This window comes from Chroicocephalus ridibundus, chromosome 6 (assembly GCF_963924245.1).
Source record: "Chroicocephalus ridibundus chromosome 6, bChrRid1.1, whole genome shotgun sequence".
In the NCBI taxonomy this organism is placed as follows: domain Eukaryota; kingdom Metazoa; phylum Chordata; class Aves; order Charadriiformes; family Laridae; genus Chroicocephalus; species Chroicocephalus ridibundus.
The window spans coordinates 10,349,550-10,360,178 of NC_086289.1; the positions used below are offsets into that span (position 1 = coordinate 10,349,550).

The 10,629-nt window shown below is 44.5% G+C and overlaps 1 protein-coding gene across 14 annotated transcripts in view; it reads right to left on the minus strand.

Annotated features, from left to right (window-relative positions):
• Positions 1–10,629, minus strand: part of TCF7L2 (transcription factor 7 like 2) — a 182,376-nt gene that overhangs the window by 29,327 nt on the left and 142,420 nt on the right. The gene's annotated exons all lie outside the window — the stretch shown is intronic.

The window sequence follows — 10,629 nt, forward strand, 5'->3', positions numbered from 1 at the left end:
GCGAGTAATCCAATTGCAAAAAACCCTATTCCCCATAGAGGATTTTCACTAAAATCCTACAACAGGGACATTTAACCAGATTAGGTACCAGCAAAGATAAAGAGGCTGGTATTAGATGATGAATGGATTAGAGTCAGGTTTCATTTTAGAATGTGTCTTCATTTCCTTTTATTACTTTAAGTAAGGAACAACTTGCATTAACATCAAGTAAAAGGAATCACATTAAAATAAAGCAGTGATAGCACGGCGGCCCCTGATAGCGCCGCTGCCGTTCGGGGTCTGCCAGCGCTCTCCTGTCCGAGTCCGTCTCCGACCCCACCGCTCGCTCCCCAGCACCCCCAAACACGCACCCTCTTTAGACAAGTCACTATCTGATCTCGCTTCGAACGCTGTGAGCTGCCCTTAAAAGCATTTCAAAAATAATTCAGTTATTCTCTGAGAATGATTTTCTAGACAGGGGGGAAGGAAGAGGGAAGACAGACTGAGAGCTATAAGGAAAAGAAACATCAGTCATCCCCTGCATGAACAAGAAGTCCTTCCACCGTGCTTTGGTCAAGCTAAGCTTCAGCTTTGGCTCCTGCAGCCACTCTCACCCCAGGAGACCCCCCCCAGCCATACGTCGCTATTTGACTCATCCCTTGGATAACCTGCAGAAGAAGCGTGCATCCAAGAGAAGCAAGCCAAAGAGCAGTGCTTATGCTTCCCACAACTTTTACCCTCTGCATTTCTTTTTGCAGCCCTTCCGTGGAACAATTCCCCCCTCCAATACCACACTCGTAGCACAGGAGAGTCCCACGACAAGTGGCCGCAATGCGTGACAGAGTGGAGTCGTGACAGCCAACGCTACGAATTACAGCACGTTGTGTTGGATGGGTTGTGGGTCAGGTCTTCTGCCAGTTGTACAACCAAGGACAACTTCTGGCCGTGCAAACCCGTAATGGTTTCTCAATCAGTAGCTATGGGGATTTAGCCCCTTAATTCAGAAAAGCTGAAGGAGATGCTCTAACCCAAAATCTGTTCTTTTTCCAAGCGAACCAACCAAAGCAGTCCGAAAGTAACTGAAAGGTTTGGCAAGGGCTTCACATAATAAATCATATTACACACCATGCAAAGCAGCAGGCAGCTATCTACTCAACAACACACGGCATTATCTGCCAAATGACCACTGGACTTGGTTCACAAAAAACAATCATGCCCAATAAGAGGGATTTTTGCTGGCCACAAATTGTGTGAATTTTTACCCTCTTTTAGGTGACACCAAGTGTGGCTGGTAGCTGCTATAGCTCTGTGCTCTCCCAACTCTATCTTCACCACCACTGTAAAAAACCCTCACCCAGATCCTAACATTGAGGGCTGTCTTCCACGGAGAGCTTATTTTCATAGAAACTGGAACTGGTTAGTTAAAAAAATAAGTAAGTGACAGAATAACATTAGGGGGTCAGACTTAAGCCGACAAACAAGAAACAACACGTGAAAGGAAAGCTGGACTTACACGCCTGTATCACCAAAGCCAGATATATTATAGGGGGTTACATGTGAACTGTGGGGAACTACCACCCACTGCTTTGATATACCAAGACCCCCCACAATATCTCCACGTAATGGCAAAAGTGCTAAGTTATTACGTATTTTACTTAACACCTTTCAGAGAAAGATAAAAAGCAAAAAAAAAAAGTTAAAAATCACCAGCCAAGAGGAGTTTGAACCTCAGTTTGCAAATTCTTCCCCAGGTTAAGTAATTTTTATTTGGACGACCACTCTGCACTCAAACAGACAATTCATGTAAAGGTACCAGGTGTAAGGATAGGATACTTTTTTCCCACCCTGATGATGCTGGGGCAGAGGTGTGAGGAGGATGTACCGGGGGAAAAGGGGAAAACTGTCACCTACACGCTCAACACCATGCTCTTTGGGACAGAGGAGTGTGATCCACTGCCCCTGGAAACTGGTCTGCATCTGTATCACCATCCCAGGCCAGGTTTGTATTGTTTTGCATTGCTTATCACATACTGGGAAAAGGGACTGCATGTCCGCTCAGAATAGCACGCACAATTTGCAAGCCAAGCTAATCACGCATAACATGCTAAATAATCTCCTCTTTGAGAGCAGCACTCCTAAAATTAACCAAGCTTCCTTGGAAAAGAGAAAAAGAAAGGACTAGCTGGGAAAGAGCAGGATTAATCCCGCACACGCATCTTCCTTTGAAGTCAATGGGAGCTCTGCCTGAGTAACAAGTGTGGTCCTAACCCCATCCACTGGCAATGAAAGGTAAACCACAGAAGCCATCGATAGGAGACACCTATTAGCTGACCTTAGCCATCCCTCCGCAAAAGGCCCTTCTCCGACATACATTTGCGAGTACTTTATCAAGGGCAGTTTTAAGCTAAAAGCCATTGTGAGATGCAGGAATTTCTCTGGCAACTTGCAGAACTCCATTTATGGCTATGTCGGGCCCAGAAAGGGGAGCTGCACGGGTACGCGCAGATTAGCATCGGGGCAGGCGGTAATAGGACAGGACCAAGTGGAGATTTCTAGAGAGAAATCCCAGCATCTACAAAGTACCAAGTCATCTGCTGATAAATCACTCCTCTCCGCTGAAAGCTGGGGTCTCATACGCTGGGTTAGAGGGCACGGTAAAGAATTGCAAAAAAACAACAGAAGTTTGCTTTTCTTGATAACCCCCGCCTGAAGCAAACCAGAGGAAATTGTCCCCACAGGGACTCAACTACTAAATCTCTCTATATGAATCTGAAATGCTTCTGGGAGTGCTTAAACACGGATGACTTTAAACAATAATGGAGCTCTGGAATGGAAAAAAAAAAACAAACAAACAGAAAAAAACCCAAACAAAAAACCCCACACCAAAACCACAACAAATTTTGGACTGATATATGTTTGAGAGGGATACTGAGATCCATTTAGCCTAAGTTCTGATAGGTGCCTTTAGGGAACAAAAAAAAAAGAAAAAAACCAACCTGAACTTCAGATTTAAACTGCAGGGGATTGTGTGTATAAATTGCTGTGTATTAGTGTTTGTTGCATGGTAAGGACATTTCATTAACAGGATGAAAGATGCTTCTATGCGTATACAGCCCAATTTAATACACCCCACTGATGAATACTCCCCATTTATTGAAGAAGTTAATACATGCTGTATAAATCAATAGTTCCCAAGTCTCTGAAAGCAACATAAGACTTGCACGAGATGAAACATCGTATTGTTGTATTGTTGAGCACACAAAGAGAAACCAACCTTTAAATAGGGAGTTTGTTACTGCAATTTCTGTTTGCAAATTCGTAGCTTGTTTGGCTTTGGTAATAAAAACATGGTATCAACTCAAGACAGAGAAAAACACGCCGGAGAGGCAAGAGGATCTGTCCTCGCTGGGATAACGTGGTGTTAAGCAAAAGCAGGTCTGCAAAAAAAGCCACCCAGTCTGAAAACAAGCCATCGTGCCATTGCAGCATCGGAGGGAGGGATGGAGGGAGATCCCGCTCCCATGTGTCCCTGGCCAAGGCCAGGGCAGGGGGATGCTCCTGCCCCAGCACAGCCTGGAACGGCCCCTGCCAGGGAGGGACCCCCTTCCCCGACCCAGGGCAACCTTTTACGTGTCCTTAAAGCCTCAAGTTCTGCTCGTCAGGCAGAGACGGGCTACTGGGCACCCCAGACCTCTGGAGCGCTCTCTCCCTTTCCTCCTCTATGGGTAAGGGAGGAAGAATGAGAGCTCGCCATTCACCTTAAAACCCATTAATCAACAGACACTGAAAACAAATGGAGCTAGAGCTCCGCCTGTCTTTTTTGCCATGTTCTCTCTCCTCTTCCCCATCTCCCCCAGTTGCTTCCCTTTCTGCTGAAGAAAGATGGGGCCTGAAAGTGCCTTTATGAGCCTAATACAATAAAACAAAAGCAGCACAGAAGAGGGTTTGTCAGCCTTTTCCCCTCCTCCAGGGTGGATGCAGGAGGTCGACAGTGGTCTTGAATTAGCAGGCCCTCCTGGAGTTGCTCCCTGGGCTTAGCAAAGGGTGCCATTCAATACCAGTTCGTATTAAAAAAACAGGTTTATAACTTGTCTCCCTGTATTTTCCAGATGGTGCTATTGCAGTTATGGTGACTATGGCCAGTGAAATGCTAACAGATGTTCCTGAGCTGCTCTGCAGCTCCAAAGATGCTCGTAAGAGGACAGTTTTGTTTTTTTTTTTTTTTTCTAAAGGTTGATCTCTCCTTGGTTCTGCCTAGGAATGACACCCCCCCAAAATCAAAAAACTAAGTTGCAAGAAAAGGCAAATCCCCAAATATTGCTGCAAATATTGGAATATTCTTCCGTCTCCAGCCAGGGTCACACCAACACCCAAAGCAGAGTGCCCGTCAGGAAGAACCATTCTGGCCCCAGGGGTCACCTGCATCAGCGGCTGCGCCGGGTGGCACCCCCAAACTTCAGCAAGGAAACTGCAAACCATTACAGTTAACTGAAAAGCTAAAGCCAACCAAACCCACCAGCTATATGTAATTTGGTCCTCATCCCCTTCCCGGGCATAAAAATTCAGTGCCAGCGACTGAGCGTTTCCTGAAAAGGTGGAAGATTTAATTTTACCCAGCTCCGTGCAGCTAGTGGAGTCGCACTTTATTTTTTTAAGGATGCTTTCACACCTGACTAAGCATTTTCTCCTGAAAACTACTTCCCCTTGCTCCATTACGGCTGATGCAGTGGCCTGAGCCCTTTCACAGTTTAATGTAGCTGATTTCTGCCTAAGGTCCTGCCCTAAGCTAACTGCCCATTGTAGCGGGAGACAAGGCCTCCATTGATAATCACAACTCGCCCTGCTAAAAAAAGGCTCATTTTCTTCTTTCACACAAATGATGACAGGAGCACTGACATCCATGTGCTGGGACAATACCCCCCCCAGACAGAGCTTGACAAAAAAAACCCCAAAACCCAAAAAAAACCCCCAAAACCCACAACAACCCCCCACTGTCCTCCCCTTAATAAAAAAAATGTGATGATAATGGGAGGACCACACTTTTACATCCTTTTGCTTCTTCCCCCTCCCTCCCCAACCACTTCCCAGGCCAGCGAGCGCCTACCTTCTCTTGCAAGAACTGCCGGCTTTCCAAAAAAAAAAACCAAACAAAAACCAAAACAAACCACAACCAAAAAATCCCTGCTCTATTAGCAATCTCTCAGACGAAACAACCAAATCAGCTTCCTGGCTCTAAGTGTCCAGCAATTCATTCAAGAAAAGAAGAGGGTTGTTTTGGTTTTTTGTTTTGTTTTGTTTTTTCCCCTTCCCTTCCCTTTTTAACTATGATGAAGTGCCCCCCGCACACCGGAGCACTGCGCCTCCATGCTTGACATTTTCGGCATCCTCCCCATAAGGGAGCGAAGGTACTGGGGGGGGAGGAGGAAGCAGGGGCTTAAGATGTTCAGGAAATTTCCACTTAATTTCGCCAAAAGGCAATTATGTGAAATGATCTGGTGACAATTAGCATACGCCAAATCCTCTAGCGTAAAAGGGAAGGAACTGGGGTTTAGCTATCTCATTACTGCCCGTTAGTCCTTATGCAGGACAATTAAAAACACTAGTAGCAAAATGTTAGTATTAAGTGTGCTCACACTTTGCTTTCAAAGCTGTTGTTGGCTGTAATCTTACTGCTACAGTATTTGGGATGGTTTGGGGTTTTTTTTAAGTAAAAAAGAAAAAAAAGAAGAAGAAACTTGAGGTTTTAAACACAAATGAAGTGCTGCATCCTTGGGCCATGTGGTGTTCCTCCAATGCCAGGTCAGATCCAGGCAAACACCTGCTCAGACACAGCTGTATATTGTGAGACCCTTTAGCATCACTTGGAGTTACACTGATGCCAGTTAGATTTTACCTCGTTCATTCTCTAAACACTTTATTGATAAAGAGAAAGCATTCTGCCGCGTCTGCTCTGCCTGAGCTAAACACAGATTTGGACACGGGAGTTACCCCAGCTCGTAGCCCAGGAACTGTGGCCTGCAGGTATCCAGCCAAGCCTTATGCTCTATCTCAAAATTAGAGACGATTTGATCAACAGGTGAATTTCCCCGTACCAGGAGGACAGGGCAGTGCTCAGACTTCTTCAACTTTCAGGCACTGAGGTGCCAACATCTATTTCTTCCATTACAAAAGGAGAGGCACAGTTTCTTCCCCAACCTGACAAATACTCCCTTGCTGCCTTCGCATACTTTAGTTAATTACTAGACAGATATTATCTCTGTAGAGCAGGCAAGCCTCCGTTCATATCTAACAAGGCAAAGAGCAGAAAGACTCAGCATACATTAGATTAACACCAAAAAGCCCCGTTTTCTTAAGCAGTACCAGTACAAGGTGTGCTGGATACACAGCCACGAAGCAAGGAGACTGGTGAAACCTGAGCAAGTCTTCAGGAAACGGTCCTGAGCATAAAGGGGGTGGAGAGGGCAGAGGCAGAGCGAGCGCAATAATGCAAGCACAAAAATTCAGAAAAGATAGGAAGAAGGAAAAAATGAATATAAAGCAAAAGGCTGCTTGTAATTGCCCTGATATACCTTATTTGTTATGTATTTTGTATGAATACCTACTAATGTAATTTTACTTACTGCCTAGCATTCTCTAAAATCACACATTATAAATGGCTTTAATTCTTGCATACAAAACGCATATTTCAGCACTAGACAGGCAGGAGAAATAGCTCCACTGATTTTGTCAGGGTATCTGTGACTTTTGTCTACAGTAAAATAACCTGAATGTGAGGCTGTTAAAAAACTGCAAGAAATGAAAAAAAAAATTTAGCATGCATGCCTATACCCACTTGTATTTGGCAATTACAGTAATAACAGCATTATTAAAAAACTAACATGCACACACATGCCTTAATATATGATGCCAAGTTTTCAGTACAGCTTTTTGAAATGCAGTATTCACAAATTATAGCAGACTGCTCAATACCGATACACAATATATCTAGCAAATGTATATTACATAGCTTAACAAATAACAAAGCTCTAAAAAAAAAAAAAGTTTTCATTTTTTAATGTGCAAAAACCAATACACGCCACCACAAAACAATTGAGCAATGAAATTAATTAAGTCCAGGATCAATTATTTATTGAATAAATTCAACAAAGTTTCCCTAAAAACGCGATGTTAAATGCACATCAGAACTGAAACACCTTGCAAATATTTTGGAAGCAAGGAAACATGCACATTTTTACAGCGCCATCAGGCCTTTCGCCCCAAGTCCCAATAAAAAGAATTCCTCTAAAGGTAAAACGCTAACGAGATCTCATCACCAGCCATGTGAAACCTGCGTATGCAACAACATGCAGTGAAAGAAGAAACATCGAAACAACTGTCCTTTTCGATTAATTCATTTTAGATGAATTCTACAAAATTGTATCCCTTGTTTTTATACAAGAAAAGGCAAATAAATCAACTAAGTTACTCAGGCAAAGGTATCACAGAGTACTGAAGTGACAAAAATCCTCCTCCTGGATCAAGTGACTCTCCACAAGCTTGGCAGAGTTAGAAAAGAAAACAGCAGAAAACTCAAGATTCCCCCAAACCTCCAGTGAAAATGTGATGCTTTCTAAAATTTTTAAATACATTTCTATTTTCTGGGTATAATTACGTGCATTGTACAGAATTGGCTGAGGGGGAGGTTTACTTTCTGTAATATATATTAATAGGACAAAAAAAGTCTCATGGACTTCTGATAACGAACACAGAACCACTGTGTCAAAACACATCTCCTATTTATCAACATTCAGCATTATTTTTCATACTCCTTTATCATGGGGTAAAATCATTTTTATGTGGTGCCTCTAAAATTTTCATCTTTTACATTAAAGCTGAGCTTTCTGAAGAATTCAGAAAAATCTGCGTGTCAACCAAACACAGGATCAAAAGCACCCAATTAAAAACTACTACATACTGTTCTTAATAATTTCAAAAAAAAATAAAAAAAATTTTGGTTTGTGTATGACAAGAGTTAAATCGTTCCACCTCCAAACCCCCTTAACTGTAACGTTATGTGCCCTGCTGGAAACCAACTTTTTCTCCTTAAAAACAAAACGAAACAAAAAAAAAAACAAACCAAAACAAACTCAAACGTTTTTTACCTTCATGGTTTCAGAGTTAAGGAAATATCGTACTGAACGGAAGAAAGCTTTGAAGTGGCCCCCTCCTCCCCAAAGGAGAAAAAGAAAAGCAAAGCTAGTGATGTCATGGTCAGTGTGTGAGTGTACGGCTGCGGGTGCGACGCGCAGCTGATACGGGCGCACACACTTCTCCCTCGCTGGCTACCATTGTGTTCAGCATCCAGAAATCAGCCCCCGAAACCTGCTGTACACCACGCTCTGAACCCCCCCCCCCCCCCTCCCCACCAAAAACACACCCCGATTCCACCCTGGATGCATTAAAAAAAAAAAAAAAAAAAAAAAAATCCCCCACCCCCTCCCCCCAGTTTCCATTAACCAAACCCCAAAATTAGGCGGAGGGAAGGGCAAAGAGGAGGAGTGCGACAACTCTGCCCCGCTGCTGCACCATTGTGTCGCGACAAAACGGCGCTCTGCCGCCCGCTCCTCGCCACTGCTGTAAAAATTTAAAGTGTCATCGAAAAGTCACGCTTCCCCCTGCTAAAAAAAGACGATTATCATAAAATAAATAAATAAAAACAACGTCGCTAACAAAGGTCACAGCTGGAGACGCTTGCTTGATTTCTTCCTCCCCCCTCCGTTTTTTTTTTTTTTTTTTTTTTTTTTCTGATTCCACACAGGAGGAAAGAAAAGGAGAGGGAGAGAGGGGGAGAGGGAGAGAAGTCACATCAGAAGTTCAATGGTCAAGACAGAAAGCGCGCACGCAGAAAGTGCTACTCACCCAGCAATTCAAATTGAGATGCCAGCAGCCGAACTGCTGGAAGAGAGAGAACCCAGAGGCAAGCGCTCCTCCTTTACCACTCATATCTTCCATTCCCACTAAAATTGCATCCCTCGGGTACATAACAGCTTTGTCTTTCCTTCTCTTAACCTCAAAAACTTTTTTCTTTACTGTCTAGATGCCAATTGTGCTGGCTTTGTATTATTTTTCCTTGCAGCTTTTCTTTTTCTTTCCCCGCTCCCCCCCCCCCCCCCGCCTTCACTTAAAGTACTGGAAAAGCTGTCTTAAAAGATCAAGATGTCTCCAGTTTTTTGGCCTGGTGTTTTCTGAATGCTCAAAATCCACTGTCATGTTGGCTGTGAGAAGTGTCTTATTTCTAAATTGTCGGCTGCGGTTATCAAAATTTAGAGAAGCCTCCTCTCTTTTCCTATACAGCACTTTACCATCATCCTTCCAGGGAGCGGGGAAAAGACTTTTCCCCCCCTCCGCAGGTATGTCTGCTCGGAAGAGCTAAAAAGCAGTTACCTTGGAAATCAATGACAATGCTACTACAAGCCAGGTTGCACAGGTATTACTAAGTGCGGCGAGGAAACGCCGGCCGGCCGGGAGGGAGCATGATCAGTTAAGTGTAGCAAGCAGTCACTTTATCTGCAAGATTGTCAAATCCCTCAGAACAAATTTCTTAGGGGGAGAGCTGTAAGGAAAGTATGTTTTCTTGTCATTGTAACACCGAGGTGACATTTGGCAGACCTTTACCATTAGCTCTGGTCTCTCTCCCCCCACCCTTCCTTTAGCATTTAATATTTCTGTAAACCACTGACCCCACTGCAAAAGCGATGCAAGAGGAGCTTCGAGATCGCTACCGTTGCGGTGCCCCGGCTATTGTATTTTCCCAAGCTGCTCCTGAGCAAGAATAAGCAGGGGTACCCAGAGAGCATCGCTGAACTGAGCAAGGATGAAGCCTTTCTCCCCTGCACCTCGCTCTCGCCTCCGAGAGTGGCGAGACACCCGCTTCCTAACGCTGAGCCGGGTACCAAGGGCAAAGCATAGCATCCGAGTTCGCCAAGAGTCAGTTCCTCATCTCTTATTTATCCCTTTCCCTAAAGTTGCGAAGTAGTTACTCTGCAAAAGGGCCAAAAGCCACAAAGGGTGGTTTTAAGGGGGAATAATTAGGAAAGCGTGGCCAAGTCCTTCCTTCCCCTCCTCACTTTCTAAGCGAGTTTGTCAACGCTGATGGATGCTGCAGGCAGCGAGAGCAATTGCCATGTGGGACGGAGGGACGGACGCTGCTGCAGACCAGGCACCGAAAGGAGACCAGTTCCAAACACTTGTCTTCCCCGCGCACATCTGGGTGACTCACGCCAGCCAGTTCACCCCCCCGCCCCTCACCCCCCCCCAAGAACGAAACAACAGGACTAAATAAATATAGGAAAAAATTAAAACCGTTACAAACTGGGAGACCTTGAGTGGTTCCAGGTTTGCTTTTTAAGTGGGAGTTTAATCTGCGAAGGCTGCGGGCTAAACAAAAACAAAACACAAACTGGCACCCGGGGGAAAAAAAAAAAAATAAATTAGGGGCAGACGAAGCAAGTGTGTGTGGGGGAAATCTGTGCGTTTTGTGTCCGCCCGAGCCCCGTGTCCCCTCTCCCCGCACCGCTCTGGCCTTCGCGTGCAAAGTGTCAGCCAGCAATCTTTAAGGCCCTTAATACCAAAACAAAACCCCGCGATTTCCCTTTACACGGCGCTAACAAA